This window comes from Apis laboriosa, unplaced genomic scaffold (assembly GCF_014066325.1).
Source record: "Apis laboriosa isolate Shangri-la unplaced genomic scaffold, ASM1406632v1 scaffold23_cov150, whole genome shotgun sequence".
NCBI classification, from domain to species: Eukaryota; Metazoa; Arthropoda; class Insecta; order Hymenoptera; family Apidae; genus Apis; species Apis laboriosa.
The window spans coordinates 3,641,383-3,660,118 of NW_025222452.1; the positions used below are offsets into that span (position 1 = coordinate 3,641,383).

Genomic DNA, 18,736 nt, shown 5'->3' on the forward strand with positions numbered 1-18,736 from the left:
TCAAGCAAAGAGAAATTTTTTTTTTTTTTTCCTTCCCCAAATCTAAAAATTTCTCTGCGAAAATAATTTCGATTATCGAATCGATTAAATAGAGTTAAATAAGGAAAACGTTCCCTCCTTTCTTTTTCGTTCGGGGATGAAAAAATGGAAATTGGGCGAAGAAACGCTGGAATTGGGCGGAACGCTGTCCGACTTTCCTCCATCGGGCGGAATTTTTTTGCGAGCTGGATGTTGGCGCGCGTTTCCGCGCTTTTCCTTTCTCGGTTTCCACGCCGAGAGCCGCTCGTTTCGAAACGCTCGTTTGCCGATCACGTAAAGATAACGTGTCCGTTAGTCAAGCCCCGCAACCTGCATTCGAATGAACGGAAAAATGGGAGCCACGTCGTATAAGAGATAACGTTCTTCCTCTTTCACGTGCAATATCGTATTCTCACGAACAGGCAACCGACCAATGAATGGAATGGTTAGAAAGTTCATTTGCAACTTGTGCATTTTTTAACGCGCCTAACAGGCGGCCGTGATTCCTATCCACAGGAAGATTATCCTTCTTCTCTCGGTCTTTGTTCCCGCGATCGAGGGATCGTGATGAACGAGGTTTGACCTCTTTTTTTTTTTTTTCTTTTAATCGAGATGCTGATATCATTCGATTCGCGAGGTAAGTGATGACGAGTGGACGAATTAACTCGTGTAAAAAAAATGTTTGTTGGAAAATTGACGCAGGATAACGATGTGAAAAAATTGTTAAAATTTATGGGGATAGATGGAATAATTCGAATAATTCTATAAATTATATATGATGACTATATAAGAAGCGAACGATAATGAGAGGATAAAATAAGAAACGATGTTGAAATAACGATCGAAAGATGTAATTATAGGCGAGAAAAAAAAAATTTAATCTCACTATTCGTTGTATTCCATTATATTCAATTATTTCATTATATAGGACAAGGTTCGAAGCGGGATAATAATTCTTCGATCACTTTTATCATTTTCCTGACTGAATCTCTCGTTTATCTCGTATTTTCCATGAATGTTAGGAAAAAAAACTTCTGAAGAAGAGGGGTTAGGATGAGTGGGAGGATGCTCGCGAGGATGGAAAGAGTTGAAAACCTCTGCCTCTTGGAAACAATGGAGACGTTAATCGTTCTTATCGAGGGATCACCATAAATGAGAAAGAGTGCGAAACCGGCACGTAATTAACAATTAAAGAGATACGTGTCTCTCTGGCATCGTTGCAACTGGCACTCGTTTGCAATCTTGGGAGAACCCGAGAGAGAAAGAAAGGAAGGAAGAGAGAGAGAGAGAGAGAGAGAGAGAGAGAGAGAGAGAGAGACAAACCTTTCCGCGTATCGTTTCAAGAGCGAATTTAATTAACGATCGCGCAGGCAAATTGCCGAGGTCCTCGTTTTTCAATTACACGCGATTCCTCGTAATTCAATTTATCTTTCGACGAACGACACGGGAAGAAAGAGAAGAATTTCCCCTTTAATACGAATTCGTTAATTAAGATTTCTCACTCTTTACACCACTATCATCGCGCCTTCTCTCCAACTTGTTTAAACGTAAGAATCGATTCTTCGTACTCACCTGTTTGAGCTACTGCCTGCGCTTCGCTCTCACAACGTCTCCCTTGCAACTTGAACTCTCTGCAACAGAAAGAGGATCGTACACGGTTAAAACATTCTAATCGTGACAACTATTGATATTTTTAGCTAACGAACTGGAACTCTCAATCCTGAGAAAAACTAGATCGGCGAGATTTCGTTGCTCAAGTTAAAACCAAAGATTTTTTAAACTACAATTATAGTAAAATTAATTTTAAATTTCTCAAAAGGACAACGAAAAGGGTAACAAAATTAACTCTTTTCCAATTTCAATTACACTCAATATTTCTAATCCCATTATTTCCGATTCCTTGTTTCAAAATCGTTGGATAAATTTCCACGAGATCGAACGAATCTTTTTTCGATATATATACACTTGGTCGTTCGAAGAAAACGCTCCTCGAGTTTCCGTAACGAAAAACGGCGGTGAATCGTCACTCGGCTAAACTTCTTGGCGCCAAAATAGCGATCTGTCTACGCGGGGCCGAGTCGCGGTGGTGCGCGATAATGAGATAACTTAATTTTCCTCGAGCAAACACATAGATCAACGCGTGTCTCGAGGGGAGAGAGAGAGAGAGAGAGAGAGAGAGAGAGAGAGAGAGAGGGGATTGTCCGGTGTGTAAAATACGCGACCGAGCCGCGTTGAAAGCGTGTTGAAGCTACGGGGGTACAAGCTTGTAATTCACTTTGCCGAGTCGAGTCTGATCTGGCAGCGAGAGCACGTTCTTTCCAACTTGGGAGGATACCTCGCGTGCCTTGCCGCCCGAAACGTCGATGAATAGTTAATCAAACTCGACGACTTCCGGCGGACTCTTCATTTACATAACATTCTTCGATCCTGCTCCTCTCCTCCTTCCTTTCTTTTCCTTCTTTTTTCCGCTCGAATTCCGTGGAACGAGCCCGAAGGGGAGGGAAAGGGAGGGGAGGAGTTCGATCGACTCGATTCGACTCCCGCGATCAAAAGCTCGCGTGATTTCCTTCCAAATGGAGAAATGGAGAAATTTCGTAGGGATCGTCGTCACTCAGTTTCTATAGAAACTTCGTTTCCCCGAGGAATTATTACAATTCGAAACGATTCGTCGTACGACTGATTAGCAAATTCATAAATTTTTATCTAAATTATTATTGCTAACGAGTTGTTCGGTTTTGAACGTATTGAATCGCGCGAATGATAAATTGTGGAAGAGTTCTATCGCTTTCATCGATACTTGGCTCGTTTAACGACTTGGCACAGAAGGCTTGTCGAGGCTGAACGCGATGCATAATAATTGTAGTTTTACTGTTACTCCTCTATGGAGGTAAATATAGATTTTAATAGGAATGAGGAGGAAACGTGACGATATTGTTCACGAATTTTTCCACGTTTGAAAGAAGAGCGATAAGTTGTCGTGATTTGAATAAAAATTCAAAGCGTTCGTTCGAAAACGAAACGTAAACCTAAGTAACGCGAAATCCAAGGAACAAGAAAGAGAGAGAAAGAGAGAGAGAGAGAGCAGGAATCGTCCCGTGACGATTCTACGAACGAAACGAGCATCTCCTACGCGTAAGAGGGTCTCGAGCGAATAGCGAGTGTAATAAGCAAAGAAGGCGAGTTCCGCTTCGACCCCCTTCTCCCCTCCCTCCTTCCTTCCCTCCCTCCTCCCTCCTCCCCCGCGGGGTTACTGGTCTACGAGTCGCGAAATTGGACGACTCGTCGTTGAAATTCGTCGGGTGCAGAACAATCCAGAGAGAGTTGTACGCCAGCGTGGCATGGAAATACCGGGGACCGTGTGGAACAATGGAGGCAGGATAACAAAGGCGCCTAGACAAAGCTGCGCGAGTCTCAAAGAAGTGGAACCTGACGAGGAATGTTCCGCGGAAAAAAATTGACTTCCCATCGAAAACGGGAGGAGGGAATATCTATCTATCGGCTATAAGCATGGCCAAATGGTCGACTGACAATAAGACGTATCCAACAACGACAACGACGAAAAGCTGGTAATAAAGATCTGTGAGAAGTAGAAAGAAGAGAGAGAGAGAGAGAGAGAGAGAGAGACTTGGACTGTGCAAGATCTAGACGAGCACGCCGTGCGATCGTTCGTTGTTTGCTTGAGGTGCGCAAGATACAGAGAGGAAAGCATGAAAGCGAGCCTTACACAGAGGACCAGACCAGAGGAGGATCTGACGGAAGAAAGAATCCAAATCCAAAAGTTGGCGACGATTAGATGGACGACGACGGGGAGGAAGACATCGCATCGACGACACAAGGATTATCAGCTGCCCCCCTAACAGAGAGAACTTCTTCTTCTTCTTCTTCTTCTTCTTCTTCTTCTTTCCTCCTCTCCTTTACAGAACCGTGGAACGATGCTGTCTGCTCGATGTTTCTCGGCGATGGTTTCTGGGTCCGAGCGGCCTCGAACTGGTCTCTTATCCCCGGTATCGCCCAATCAAAAAACCGGCAGCACACCGTACGCCGATTGGTCGACTACGGCCACCGTGAACACTGTAATTGGTCAATCGGGCCGAGTCACCCATGGTTACCGTTTGCCTCAACAATATCTACGGTCGATATCACCACCTTGACTACCCTGGCCTGCCGCGCGTTACCTTTCTCTCCCTTACGTTCACCGCCGCTCTCTGCTATACCGCCGTCTCGCCCGCAGCACGCCTCCCCCTCCCCCTCCCCCTTTCACCCCTTTCACCCCTTTCACGCACCCGCCGCGATTAGCGCCTATAACCTCGGGCTAGAATCCTCGAGGGCAACCGCTTCTTCTTTCTCCGCTGTCACCCTCCCCCCCCCCTCCTCCCGCGAAGGGGACGGGTAAGAGACCACGTCGACAACAACTCTGGTGTCGCGACCTTTGTGACCTGTGGGGGAGGGGGAGGCGAGAGGAGGGCAGGGGGTTGGAGAACATTTTCGCCAATCGAATATAGTTTTCTTTCGATCCCTCCCCAAATTTGAAATTGAGAAAGATAATTATTTTTTTAAGAAAAGAAAGAATTAAGGAAGGAAGGAAGGAAGGAAGGAAGGAAAGAGAAGAAGAATATGAGAATCTTCGAATTTCAAGTATCTCTCTCCAACGACGAAACGTTGATCGTTTCTTGAAAAGATTTCAATCGATCGACGGATGAAATATGATAAGGAAAGTAAGATTCGTTTCTATAAAAATTTAATTTCATCGAAAACGAGGATGCAAAAAGTAGGAAACGATCCTTGATGCGCGTAGACGTTGGATAAGTACATTGAAATTCGACCGTGTTCGCGTGATAAATTATCCCCTGATAGTAGTCAGTCGGATAATCCATGACCATGAACCAATATCGTTCTATATTCGGCCGCAGACTATTTTCGTCTGACCGATCTATCGGCTCGATTCTTGCGATTCGTGGAGCCCATTTGTCACGATTCCACTCGCGGAAAAAAAATGTTCGCTTCGTTAAAATCCACTCAGGCGTCGAAGTAGGGACTTCGTTTCGTTCCGACTCCTTCGTTCCCCCACCACGACCGATCCCTCCGATTCATCGATCGAAATTATTTCCGGAAAGAAGGTGTCGAATTTTCGAAAAATATATAGCTCGTGAGATATTTCCAATCCCTCGAAATATCTCTGGAAAAGATGAATTAAAGAATAACTTGGAACTCGTTTTTCTTCTTTTTCATACCCCTCGATAAAACAAAAATTCAAATCAGTATCGCGGATACGATTTACAGAGTATAAAGTCGAACGAGCGATCGAATTCCTAATTACGAGAGAGAATAAGTTTCCAATTACCAATAACTGTGGTACAGAGAAATTTGAGAGCTCGGCGGAGTGGGTCTTCCTTGATCGGGCAACGTTTCTCTTCGAAAATGAAACTGATCAAAACTCTATTCTGTAGATCAACAAACAAACAAGATATTCGTGATTATTCCATTCACGTGGAATAATCGCGTAACAACGTAAATTGGGTTAATTAAATTTCTAAAAAGGTGAAAACGATATCCGATAAATAAAAATACCTTAAAATTTCACTGGGATAAACTGGGAGGATTTTTTTTTTATCTTTGGAAATGAAATTCCATCTCTTCGGCGACAAGTTTTCTCGTATTTTTTTAAACCGTCTGCCACGTCTTTCCACCTTGGAGAAGATCCGCAGAAAATTTATCAAATTAATTATGCCACGGAGTTTTGACCGTAAAAGCGACGTCCCGTCGCGGTTTTTCAGCGGCGTGTTTTTCAACCGAGAGAAGGAAACGATCCTGAGAAGAAATGGCGGAAGCGAACCGCGAAGGGATAACAATGCGATGGAAGAACGGGCAGAGCAGAGAGGCTGATGACCGGAAAAGGGTGAACGAACGGAAATCACTAAAGTTACTTCTGAGAGAAAGGGTTCGAGTTAGGGAGAGATTGAGAAAGAGAGAGGCGAAAAAGCAGGAAAAAGGAGGAAAATAAGGAAGAAGAATTTATAGTTAGTTAGTTCGGTCGCGCTTTGCGCCGTAAGCGTAAAACACGGAGGAAGGAAAGGAGACAAACTCGGGAAGCGGCGCGATGCACGATGGAGGTCGAGGAGAAGTTTTTAAAAGTAAAATCCGAGAGATCTTAATTGAAATTTGAACAAATCTTGCAAAGATTCCCCGCCAACTTGTAAGCATCTCTCGGTAAACATCTTTCCATCCCCTTCGCTATTAAAAGCTACGTTAAAGCGAAACCTTACAAGCGTCATAACTCGTCGCAAATGTTATCGCGATATTCCATCTTCGCGTACGAGAATAGTAAAAAAGAATAAAAGAAGAAAAAAATCGCGCGAAAGAAAATTGCCAGCATCCAATTGCGATACACAGACGACGCTCAAAAGCACACGTTTGGTAGAACGAAGAGACGACGAAGAGAGTGTGTGGATAGCAGTTTTTCGCGTGGAGCGTGAAGTTACACGAACGGAAAGACGAACAGGTCTATTGTCCTGCGAGGAGAGTCCGTCGTCGTCGTCCTCGTAGAGCCGGTTCTCTTCTCTCTGAGTCGAAAAAAAAATCTTGGCTACACGCGGGGGTGGGGACGAATCGACAGAGAAGAAATAGTGGCCGCGGTTAGCTCTCTGTGGTGGCCAGTCCAAGGAAAACCGTGGAGAGGATATCTCTCTCACGGCCCCAAAGCCATCCTTCGACCGCAGAATCGTACGATTGGAGAATCGTACGGCGAGAGAGGGAGAATTACGAGATAGGACCGCTATTTCTATTCCAGTGGTTCCGTTTCTTTATTATTGCTTATTGTTCTCACTTTGCGCGCCTCTCGATAGTAGTACTAGAAATTCCATCCTTGTAAAATCATCCGAGTTATTTTAAGGATACGATACGAAAGTTTCGCACGTATCGTCGATGATACGGAAAATTGTGTTGTCAAGGACGGTGAGAATCATTAGAGATTATTACTCGCCTATAATTCCTTTCCCGATTCTTCTAACTTTGTCCATTCTATCGTAAAAGTAAAGAATTTTTCGCACGATGTTAAATGACGTGTAAATTTGAAACGATTACTTAATAATACTCCATGTTCGAATCAATCCCCCGACTCTCCTTTATCCTTCCTAATCGTTTCGTGAAAGAGCCTCGCATTTCGTTAATCGCATTTCTGTCGCGGCCGAAAAGTTAACCAACCGGCGCCCCCTCCCGAAACTTTGTACAGGTTTTAAGTCAATTTCCTCGGCGTTCCGCCGATCCTTGCCACCCCGAATCTTTCGATCCTCTCCGACCTCTATTTTCTTCGCCGCCCCTAATTCTCCTCCCCGAGAGGGCATTAATCGTCCGAGAATTCGAGGCAAAAGTTACACCCAGATTTCGAAGCAATTTTCTTATCATCCCAGATTTTTCCTCCGGAATCCATCCCCCTTTACCTCAATCTATCTCTTCCTCCTCCGACATTCCAAAATATGCCGATACGATCGACGAGCAAGCAAATTTTCATCGATCGAATCTTTCCTTTTCTTTTCTTTTCTTTCTTTTCTTTTTTTTTTTTTTTTCGTCGAATTCTTCCCACCTCTTCCTATCCTCGAGCGCAGAATAATCGAGAATCTCGAAACAAAGGCACGCGCAAAAGAATACACATTCGCTCGACGAAATAACGAAATGACGAGTTGTAGTTGTATGTTGGATCGAAGGTGGAAAATAGAGAACGGTTATGGTAGCGGAGTCTATTCGTGGTATCAATATTTTACGGGAGCACGTTCCTCCATCGATCGCAGCTTCTCTGCATAATTAATCGCGCGCTTCATCCGCTCGCTCGTGCCACCCGCCCTCAACCTCTCCTCCCCTCCCTTCCTCCGCTTCTTTTATTTTCCCTCGCCGCACGCCGCCGCGGCCAATCTTACGAATCGAATAATCCTCCATCGCGGGTTAAATGGATTTCGATCGATTCTAAACACTCACCCTCCTCCTCGAATACGAGGGGACAGTCGGTCGGTTTCTTTCCTTTTTTCTTCTTTTTTTCTTTTTTTTTTTTTTTTTTTTTCCTTTCTTTTTTTCGAACGACGAATATAGAGATCGCCGTATCGTCCTTTGTCCAACTTAATTCGCGTTATTGCAAATGCACAAAGCACAACAACGTAGAGGCCGTGGGAAATATTCCTTTTGCGTACGGGATAACGCTTTAAAGTATTATAAACTTTGTAAAGGTACGTTTGGTCAGAATAGTTTACGCGAGTTGGTGTATCGGAACGAGTTCTTCCAATTCTTCCAAAGTTTCGCGATAACTTTGACATTGTTACATTCGTGTAATTAGAATGTCCGATGAATGCGATTCACTTGGATCGGAGAGATCCAATCAGATCTTTCGAAATAAAATTTGATTTAAAAATTGACTTTCGTTGGCAACGATTATGCGAGCAACGAAATAATATTAAATTCTGATCGATTCTCGATTTAAGAGAATTCGTCTAGGAAATTCTTCTTCTTAAAAGAAAAAAAGAAACCAAGATCTAATATTGTCCATTGTCGAAAGTTGAGGTATAAATTAAAAAGTCGCCCGGAATTTGAATCGGACGATTGACAAGAAAGAAGGAGAGCGGGATTAAAAGAGATGGAAGGGCTTGGGAAGAGAATTAGGAAGGAAGTCGTAAGTCGATAGAGGAACGTGACACAGGAAGAAAGTGCTGATCGAAAGGATGTAGGGAAGGCGTTTTCGCAAGCCGAAGTTCAATATTTAAACGCGGATAACCCGAAAGGGGGATGCACAGACTCTAAAGGTCTTCCTCTGAAGGAGTGATGCCACCGAACGAAAACCAATGAATAAATTGGATTCCAGGCTTCGATCGTTCCAGGATTCGGGCGATCGATCCGAGCACAACGATTCTATTTTCTACCGATGACGTTGATTTCTCTTGCAAATAACCCCTTCTCCCATTTTCTTCCCATCGCTTTTTTTTCCTTTCTTTTCTTTTCTTTTTTTTTTTTTTTCCTTTTTTGCGAGACGAAACCACTACCCTTACGCGACATTCAAAATTCAACGTGCACAAATAGGAGGAGACAATCTCCTCCTATGATATATTTATCAATCTGCATACTCATCATTGCGTCACCCCTCGATTCTGACACGTTTACACAAATAATTTCGTAATGGCATGAAATTCAATACATTGTATCCATTGTGTGCCTCTATTTGATCCTTTCGTTTTCACGAAAACGTCACGTGTACCGTTTCACAAAAAAAAAAAAAAAAAAAAAAAAAAAAAAAAGGGTAAAGGTAGTCTAGATCAAATTATCCGTCTCGAAACTAAATTGTTTGAACAAGGAGGACAGAAAGAGAGAGAGAGAGAGAGAGAGAGAGAGAGAGAGAGAGAGAGAAAGGTTTCAATATTAAATTGGAAGAAATAAAAGAGAGGGAGGAGATCTCGCGACTGGTCGTCCCCGTGACGTTAGATTACCACCTTTCGGGGTCTAATGCAGGTGTCGGCTGAGTGCCGTGCCCCAGCCTGGCCGGGACTCGAGAGTACGTGAACTCTTGCGGAGCGTGCAACACGCTGGGAGCTAATTGCACGGCGGGAAAAAAAGGAGAGAGAGCCAGCAGGTCCGAATAGAAACGGCGAGGGGGGAGAGGAGGGTTTGAATACAGAGGGAAAACCGGCGCCGAGAATAAAGGACGGGGAAATGATAGAAACAAGGTGAAGGAGAAAGAGAAAGAGGGAAATGGACGGGAGTAAGAATGGCAAACTACTGTGGGACGATGCATCTGTCCAAGCATATTTGATATCCACCCTCTCCTCTCTCCTCCGACTTTCCTCCGCCTCTTCTTCCTCCTTCGCTCCCCTCCGCCTATGCAACCCCTCACCTGTCATCCTCTCTCTCTCTCTCTCTCTCTTTCTCTCGAGCCTCTTCCCTTCTCTCCCATTATCCACAATGTGTATATATATACATATATGTACATCCTCAATCTGTCTTAAGTCCGCGTCACTCTGTCGCGAAATACTCCCCGAAGCGGAGAGCGGCAGTTATAGAAACGTATCGGGGGTAATTTTAGAGGGTGAGCGCGGACGATACTGCGAGAGAAGCTTCTGAGAAGGTCCTGCGCAGGGGGTGGCCGCGGTTCAACGATAGAAAGAAACTTGGAAAACTTTAATTTTCTTTCCCGTTGGAAATCGAACCGAATCGAGCGAAAAATTGCGTCTCTTAACGGGACTTTCCTTCCGTTTGTTTCCTTTTTTACTTTTACATATATATATATATATATATTCTATTTTTACGGATTAAGTTTTAAAGAAGAAGAGTTTTAAAAATCGAAACTTATCGTTCTTAATTACATCGGCAAATGAGAGGATCGTCGCGTGAAAATATTCGTTTCGATGGTTGGTTAATGGGTGGAAAACGATGTATTATGGGACGGGTAATAATTAGGCGAAATACAGGAGCGAAATAAGATTACACAGGTTCCAATTGGCGGCTAAATGCTCGCGAACGGGTCGATCGATACGAGGGCGAACAATGCGAGGATGCCGCGTAATAACACGGCAGGTTTACGCGTTTGTATAACATCGAGTACGCTATACACTATTACTTGTACGCCATAGTCGAAATTACGGTAAGTGGCATAGAAACGGTCCGACTGGATCTATTAATGATAAATTAGGTGAAACGGGGAGCGTCCCCTGTTATCAACGCGATGACGCGCGCAATCACGAGAAACAAGTCGCGATAAGCGGCTCTCCGGTTAATTAGAGAGATGGAACGGGAACAAAGAGGGTGTCAATGATCGAATGGCAATTGGGCACATTATCATTGATTATGTGAACATCCAATGGAACGAATCTCTACCTATCGTTAACCCCTTCTTCCTCCTTCCATCCCGTTCCTATCGATTTTCTGCGAATAAAATTCTAAATTTAGTGATCGTATCAAAAAAAAAAAAAAAAAACAACTTGTACATTCTTCTTACTCGTATTTCTGACACGAATAAGTGTGAACGCTGTTATTATATCATATCTGTCTGAAAAAGAAAACGATCCATACAATGAAACCACAAACACTTACGATCGATACGATGGAATAAGATTCGTAATTAGGTCTATACCTATTCGAGAACGCATCGAGCCATTAATAATCAACGATCTACTAATAAACATGCGGTAAATCAAAGGCATATCGACACAGGCTATTACTCAAGAGATCGCCCCGTTCTCCGGTGAAACGATTCATTCGCTGCCACGATTATACACACGCCCCGTTACGAAACGTTAGCCAAGAGAGAAAAACATTCTTCGAGGCGTACGTATCGCCATTTTCATCTTAAGTGGTACGGTGTAGCGTATACAATACGAGGATTGCCTAATGCAGATGGGCTCGAAGGAAAAACTCGCGACCATTTTTTTTTCGTTTTGCCGCCTGTGCGTCCGTGTTATTCAATGTTGCAATTTTCCTTTTTTTTCTTTTTCTTTTTCCTCGAAAGAAAAGGATTCCTCGCAAGGCGAGAAATTCCGTACAAACTCTCTCGTGCGGATTCTATAATTCAGAGTTTCAAAATTAGCCTCTCTTTATTTAACTCTACGTTACGAATTGAATTATTTTTGATCGGTCTTTAAGATCGGTTCATCGAATCGAAGGAAAACGCGAAAGGATCGTTTCGATATTGCATCGATTATTTATTTTCGATTAGAGAGAGAAATTAACTCGCGTCAAAAGAAAAATGAAACTATTATTTTTATATATGAAATAAAACTTTGCAACGACGCTTCTCTGGACGTCGTCACGAGGAAGGTTAAAACGGGGAATCGCGAAGAATCTTGTCTCAACACAGGCAAACAATTTCATTGACGTACAAATCCCTTCAAACTTGTAACCCTTAACCCCGAGATTAAGGGTGGAATTAAGAGTATCTGAGAGTAAACGTCGGAACACGTCACGAGTCCCGCGTGAGAAGTATGAGAACAGGATTAACCGAACGTGGTGCAAGAGAAATTTGAAGATACGAATTTGTACGTTCGCCAAGTTTTAACCAATAATCGAATTAGAACTGAATGAAAAAATTGGAGCGTGCAGTGGAATAGGCGTAGCCGTTTTAACGAGCGATTCGAATTAATATCTATAATACAAGCGCCTAGAAAGATGACCCAAGAAACCGCTATGATTCGCTCGGTTGACGAGCAACAACGCTTCCTATCCGCTCTTCGTATCCGCTCGCACTTTGCCTACCATCTATCTTGCAAGCCTTAACCGAAGGAGAGCAGAGACTGGCTCCGATTAAAAAATAAAAGAAAAGAGAAACGAAGGCGGAAAGATCCCTTTTTTAACTTCCCTCCACTGATTCTCCCCCACTGCCACGCGCATCCAAAGGAAGGAATTTAAGAGTTTTCCATTTGATCTTTTCCCGGATGCCGAAAGCCAACTCTGGCTTTCTCTAAATAAGGTGAACGGATCGAGGAAACGGGTCGGGTGTTAAAAAAGGCAACAAGGGGCGCGGTTACGGGGAAAAAACCGTGAAAGAAGGAAGCGACGCCGGTCGCTGCAATGGTTGTGAACCCGTGACGGTTCGATTCGTTTCGCAAGGAAACTGATCGTTTAACGTAACATTAAGTCCCGCTGGAAATAAGCAGACAGACGGAAGGGGCTGTTTCTGTTCTGCGAGGACAGGAACGAACTGCACGCCATCCTCAATAATTCAACGAACCTTCCATCTTTCGCGGCGGCTCTCATTCGTACCGTGTCCTCTCTTCGAGCGAGAGATGTGTGCTCGAGGATCGTTCGAAGAGAGGGAAGAATCGACGGATAAATCGTCGAGGATGCACGAGAATGCGCAACGGGGGAAACCTCGAATTGGAGAGCGATCGTTCGATACGAGATGAGATTTCGATCGAACGGAAAATTGAAATTCGAAAGGAAATATCGGATCGTTTCGTAAAGTAATAACCGTTCTAAAAGTCCCGTTTCCTCTGGGATAACTCTGATTATTTTTAAGAGAACAGATTTATGAGGGTATAAGTATATTCTTCGATAAACACTCTTTGTTCATTCGTCGATGAACAAAGTTAAGATTGGGCTTCTAAAGTGACATTACTCGTAGGATAGTATATTACCTGTTGGGTTCAGGGGTTATCGATTGGATTGCTTTAATAAGTACTCGAAAGAGCATTAAATCTATTTTGAGAGGTTCGACACACCACCTTCGAATACGATCGATAACTGTATGAAAAAGAACGATTTTTACGAGGTGTACATATATCTCAGGGTCAGGTGGTCAACTGAGATATATATATATATATATATATATATATATATGTAACGATAAATGAATGTTCGCCATGAGACGAAAGGATTACTCGAACGAACGGAGCCACGATCTCGACGATAGAAACGGGAGCCTTGAATCGAGCTTGCCGATTTATGGGATCATATCTTCACGTCCAAGACTTCTTACGTGTCTTTCGTTTGCATACGTACATAAGCATCGTACGAAGAGCGTCAGAAGAAAACGATCCAAGTATCGATGAGATGCTTGCCAAGAAGGAGAGAAAATTTTCCAAGGAAAAAAAAAAGAAGAAGAAGAAGAAGAAGGAGCGAAACGACGGAGGAAATTGAGGTTTATGCATCGAGGAATGCGTGGAGGGATGTTTCATCGCGGTCAGATCGATAACACGAGGGTTGGGGATGGTGGAATTATTGCGAAGTCAGGATACTTCTGCGGTTGGATGCACCTCTGGGCGTTCGAGTGAGATCGACGAAACGAAAGTGGCACGGGACGGCTTAAAAGACTTAAAAGACACTCGTGGCACACAACCGACCTAAATTCTAAAGGTATGGATAACTGTTCGTCCTTGTTCCACCACGGGATAAGAGAAAAATCGTCGGCGAAAAATTCTGTTCTTATCCGTATTATAATCTGTTAATTAACAAAGCAAATATGAAAAAAAAAGAACAATAGCGTCGCGCGATGTATCAAGGATTAATTCGAAGATATCCCAGATCGAGAGAATATATTTCGCAGTTCGACACGAGGATGTCGTATTTGCGAAACAAAAGATAAAAAAGTAGGAGTGTAATTGCGGTGGAGAGAGTTGGGTCGGGCAAAAGGGCAGAAGGAATTAAAATCAACCGGTTAGAAACACGCATGCGAATCCGCGGCCTTATTCCCGTCGATTGACTCTGCCATTTAAATAGAAATCCCAGGATGTGTGTGTATATATATATATATATGTACGCAATATAACCATCGAGGATCCTTTAGCATTCGAGAGTTTCGCGTCTACGCAATATGTCGAATTACGCGAACATGGGAAAAGCGAGGCTTCTTCTTTGATAGAATAACGAGAAACGCGCAGAGACTGAATCAAATATATTTCCTTTTCCTGGCATTTCAAGTTTTTCTTAACGCGCTACGCTATTCTTATAATATATACGCGGTTGAATACAGGAAAACATTTGGATGATCAATTCGAAAGAATTGAGAAGGAGAAATTGTAGAAAGATCGTTAAAATTGTGGATTTATTTTTATTATTTTTAAAATATGAGTGAAAAAGTTATCGAGGGAAAAATCGGAAGGAAATATTTGATATCTCAATCAATCGAGATTATCGAGTCACGTCTCTTGAAATTCAAAGAAGCAACTATTCCCGCGAAGAAAAGAAAGAAATTTAAACAATTCCATTGGGGAATTTTCATTTGGGGAACTCGTGGCAAAAGGAACTTTTTATCTGAGTTCTATCCAATTATTTACCTGCTCGAACAACTGAAAAATCGTGGATAAACCAAGTTGAATTCGTATACTTGGCTAACGAATTGCTTAAAAATTATCCCAATTATTCTCGTTCCGTTAATTCCGCTTAATCTTGAATTAGAAATAGAAAAATCGTGGCAGGAAATATCACGAAAATATACACTTCGATATAATAATCATAAAAATCTTGAAATTTTTTTCTGGCCTAAATTTCGAGAAAAGTTTCACTCAATGATCAAAAATCCGGTTGCCGGGATAGGGAGATGAGAATCATCGTTTCATTTCGGCCAGTCGGGTCTGAAATGGTCAGTGTGCCAAGAACACGCATAATGATCCCGAATTAACATTTCAAAGATGAGGATCTAGAGTCGGGTGGGAAAGTAGCGGTAGGTAAAGGTCGATGCCAGCTCATTGTGAATCAAATATTTTCATTCAAGACACGGAGAGGATGATTCCGGTTGTCGTTGCAACAGTTTCGACCAGCCTTGTCGAAGCCGTTGCAAGCGGTACGCGTCTATTGTTAATAGAAGGCATTGTACACTTGCTTTTGACCACGCGATATATATTGCGTGTACACGCAACTATGACGTGAGATGCGACTATTGCACATCGCAAGAGAAGCGAATGGATCGAGCCGCATTGTACAACGACGCACAATATCCTTATTAGAGAAGGGTTTGAAATTGACAGTATCCCTCTCGCTCTTAGCTCGGAATTTATATAAGTTACGTACGCTGTAAATGAGAGGAGGACGTTATGTAAAAAGTTAAAATAAGGGAAAGAAAGAGAGGAGAGGAGACGTTTTGTCTCTCGGCCAACTAGTAGGAATCGATAAGTAAGACTTTCTTGGCAACCCTGTGCCTCAAATGCGGGATTTTCTTCAATCGTGTGTATACAACATGCAGTATCTTATATATATATATATATATATATATAAGAGAAATAGAGAACTTACCGCGATCGAGTATCCGAGTAATCGAAATACTCGTCATAACACGAATTCCGTTTCGAGAACCGGTTGCATTCTGATATTCGCACAGCGAGAGCTCGGCAAGTATTCGGATACTCGGATGTAAATCGAATACCGAATATCTGAATATATTTGGATCGAAATCGAGTAGATATTCGACGACTCGAGGAGATAATAATTCGAAATTTCTCCACATTCTACGAGAGAATTCGAACGAAGAACCGAATGAAATGTTTAGTGACGATAGCAATCATATGAAACGACGATTTCAAAAATTCTCAAATATTATGGAAATTGATCGACGGAAGGAATGGAATTTTCTGAAAAAAAGAAAGAAAAAAAGAAGAAATAAAAAAAATTAATCGGCCTCCTTCTCGCGTTTTGATCTATCATACCTCGATCCGTTCGAACGTGTTATCTCGTATTTCGAAATCTCGATCGCGAGGAATGCGAATCGTTGAAATCGTTGATCGTAATTGCAGCGGGAGCTTAACGTGCGAGTGGGATAAATGCAACTGTCCCCATTTCGCAATTGTTTTCTCTGTCTATCGGATGACCTTGAACCTGCCATTGCACGACCTTGTCAAAGGAGGGATTCTCTCGCTTTCGTGGCTACGAAACTTTCGCTTTCGCTTTCAATTGCGTTCCCCTGCCCGCGTGTCCTTCTCTTGATACACGCACGAAAGAAAACGAGGAATAAAACGAGAGAAAGAAAGAGAACCGAGAAGGCGTACCATCGCGAATATTTCTTAATTATCCTCGTGAATGAAATGAAATTCAGGTTCTACTAGCGATACCAGTCGAAAGGCCGATTATAAGAAAATTAATGTACCCTTGAGAAAACTCTTAAGAACTCTTGGATTCAAAGATACAACAATTTTTTACCTCGTCTCTTCATATATATATATATATATATATTAAGGTGCTTTGAAAGATTTTAATATAATAAGAAAAAAAAGAAAAAAAATGTTTTTTTTTTTACACTACACTACATTATGCAGTGTTTATATAAACAAAAGTAGGAAAGTATCGTCTGGTTAATAAAAGATTAGGTAAGAGGAATCGAGATTTTACTCGAGATCGGTTGGAATAGTTTCAACGAGACGAGCATCGAGACGAGAAGGAAATAGATCATGAAATGCACGGTTGCCATTCAAGGCTGTTCCTTTTCATCCCATTCATCGATTCGATAAACATGCCCAGACAGTCATTACTGTCGGAAACCTTTAATTGGAGCTTGTCGACGAGGAACGGTAAAAACATGGTGCGTTTCAACCGACTCGCAATTTCTTGCGTCTTTCCCGCAAAAAGCTTGTCTGTTCGCTAATTAGTTTTAATTACTCGCGTCTGACAAAAAGGGTCGACACATTGAATCGGCTAAATCGCTTGGCGCTATAATATTTTATCTGTCGAGATATATAACGAATTGAATGGTTGGCGCGGAATGGTAATTGAGGAAAATTAAAATTCGGATGTAAGATAGAAAGCGTGGTCGGTCAATCGCGAAACACGATACGAAGAGGAAAACACGGATAAATTTAATCAAAGCGACGCACAACTCGGCCGTCATAAACAAGCTAAGAAAACAACGTTATTCGATCGAACGATAGGATAACGAATATTTGAGAAGAGAAAATAATCATAATTCAACGGAAGTCGCAAGAAAGCAAACACGTTTGTTACACTCTCGGATAGAAAAATTAATTAACATTGTCGTACAATCTACCGACCATGGAAATTTCGTAAGCTAATTTCTCTTAGGAAGTAATCAAGAAACAATTTATTCGATATCACGTTACGTTAGTATACTTTGATTATCCTTAAATCTGGATGAAAATCTTGCCAATATAAAATAGAAAATTACATAAATTTGTCTCAAAATTTTCTATCAAGATTCTATTCTGTTCAAGATTATGAATAACTTCTATAAATTTTTTTTTTACTAATATCCTAGCTCTTTCGAAAATTTCGATCGCGCGTTAATCGAATTAATGGCAAACAAGCACGAGGATAAGAACAAAGCCACGGATACGTGTCGTCCGTCAAACACGAGCACTCCACGTGTCACGATTCCCATGAAGGAGGAACCGTGTGGATGCGCGAGGCAAGCGCAATTTGCAACAGAGAACGTACGTATTAACGAGATTCCATTCGCGCGGGCCGCGAGGCGAAGCTCAATTCAACGCGTGGCTCACGAAGCGGGCACAGGCCTAGATCACCGACACCGCTGGCAATCGCTGCATTCCACCGTTGTAAAAGTACACAACGGCTGCCTCCAAGGACTACGAGTGGCGAGGGAAGAGGTGGCCAAGAGTCGAAAAGGGAAACTCCGCCGCCGCGGCAGAGGGGCAACCGAGGTATGCAATGTCGCAATTTTCTTGAGCAACCGCCACCGCGCGATTCCTTAGGCTGAATATTCACGGACACGACTGGGAATTAAACAAACAGAAGATTGTTTATCCTATCCCGACGTTTCACGTCGATGGAAGATCGAGGCTTCAAGAGCTTGAATCACAAATTTCTCTCCGCAAATTGAATTTGGAACGCGATTTTAAAAATTTTAGAATAAAATTTTCTACACGGATAATTGAAGTAAGTAAAAGAAAAAAGTAAGGATATTTGGCGACCTTCCAAAGATTATTCTGCCTCTCGCTCTCTCTCTCTTTGAGGATCGACCAGTTAGGAATTCACGATCTGTATAATGTTCTCGTGAGAAGTATAAAATGTATAGAGATAAAACAGATCTAAGGAATGCGTTTTCCGGCGATTCGATGTTCACCGGTTAAGAGTTAATGCACGATACCTTGAATATCTTCTCGTCACATTGGTTAATGGTGAGAAATAGAATTTCTTGGAAAAACTTCGAGTCGATCGGGTCTCTGTCACTCTCCAATGAATAACCGTGTCGTCCTTATCACGCTTGACTTATGAAACTAATTGCTACCGATGTTATAAGTGGCGGTACGTCCTCTCCGAGAGCAATAACGTTTTACACGACTCGTGCTACTGA

General features: G+C 42.4%; 1 protein-coding gene across 4 annotated transcripts in view; it reads right to left on the minus strand.

Annotated features, from left to right (window-relative positions):
* The window catches only part of LOC122713437 (heterogeneous nuclear ribonucleoprotein K), a 90,890-nt gene that overhangs the window by 65,709 nt on the left and 6,445 nt on the right, over window positions 1-18,736 (minus strand). For all 4 annotated transcript variants that reach the window (XM_043933876.1, XM_043933875.1, XM_043933874.1 and 1 more), the window contains exon 2: window positions 1,591-1,649. The gene's annotated coding sequence lies outside the window, so the exon portion shown is untranslated. The remainder of the gene's footprint in view (window positions 1-1,590; window positions 1,650-18,736) is intronic.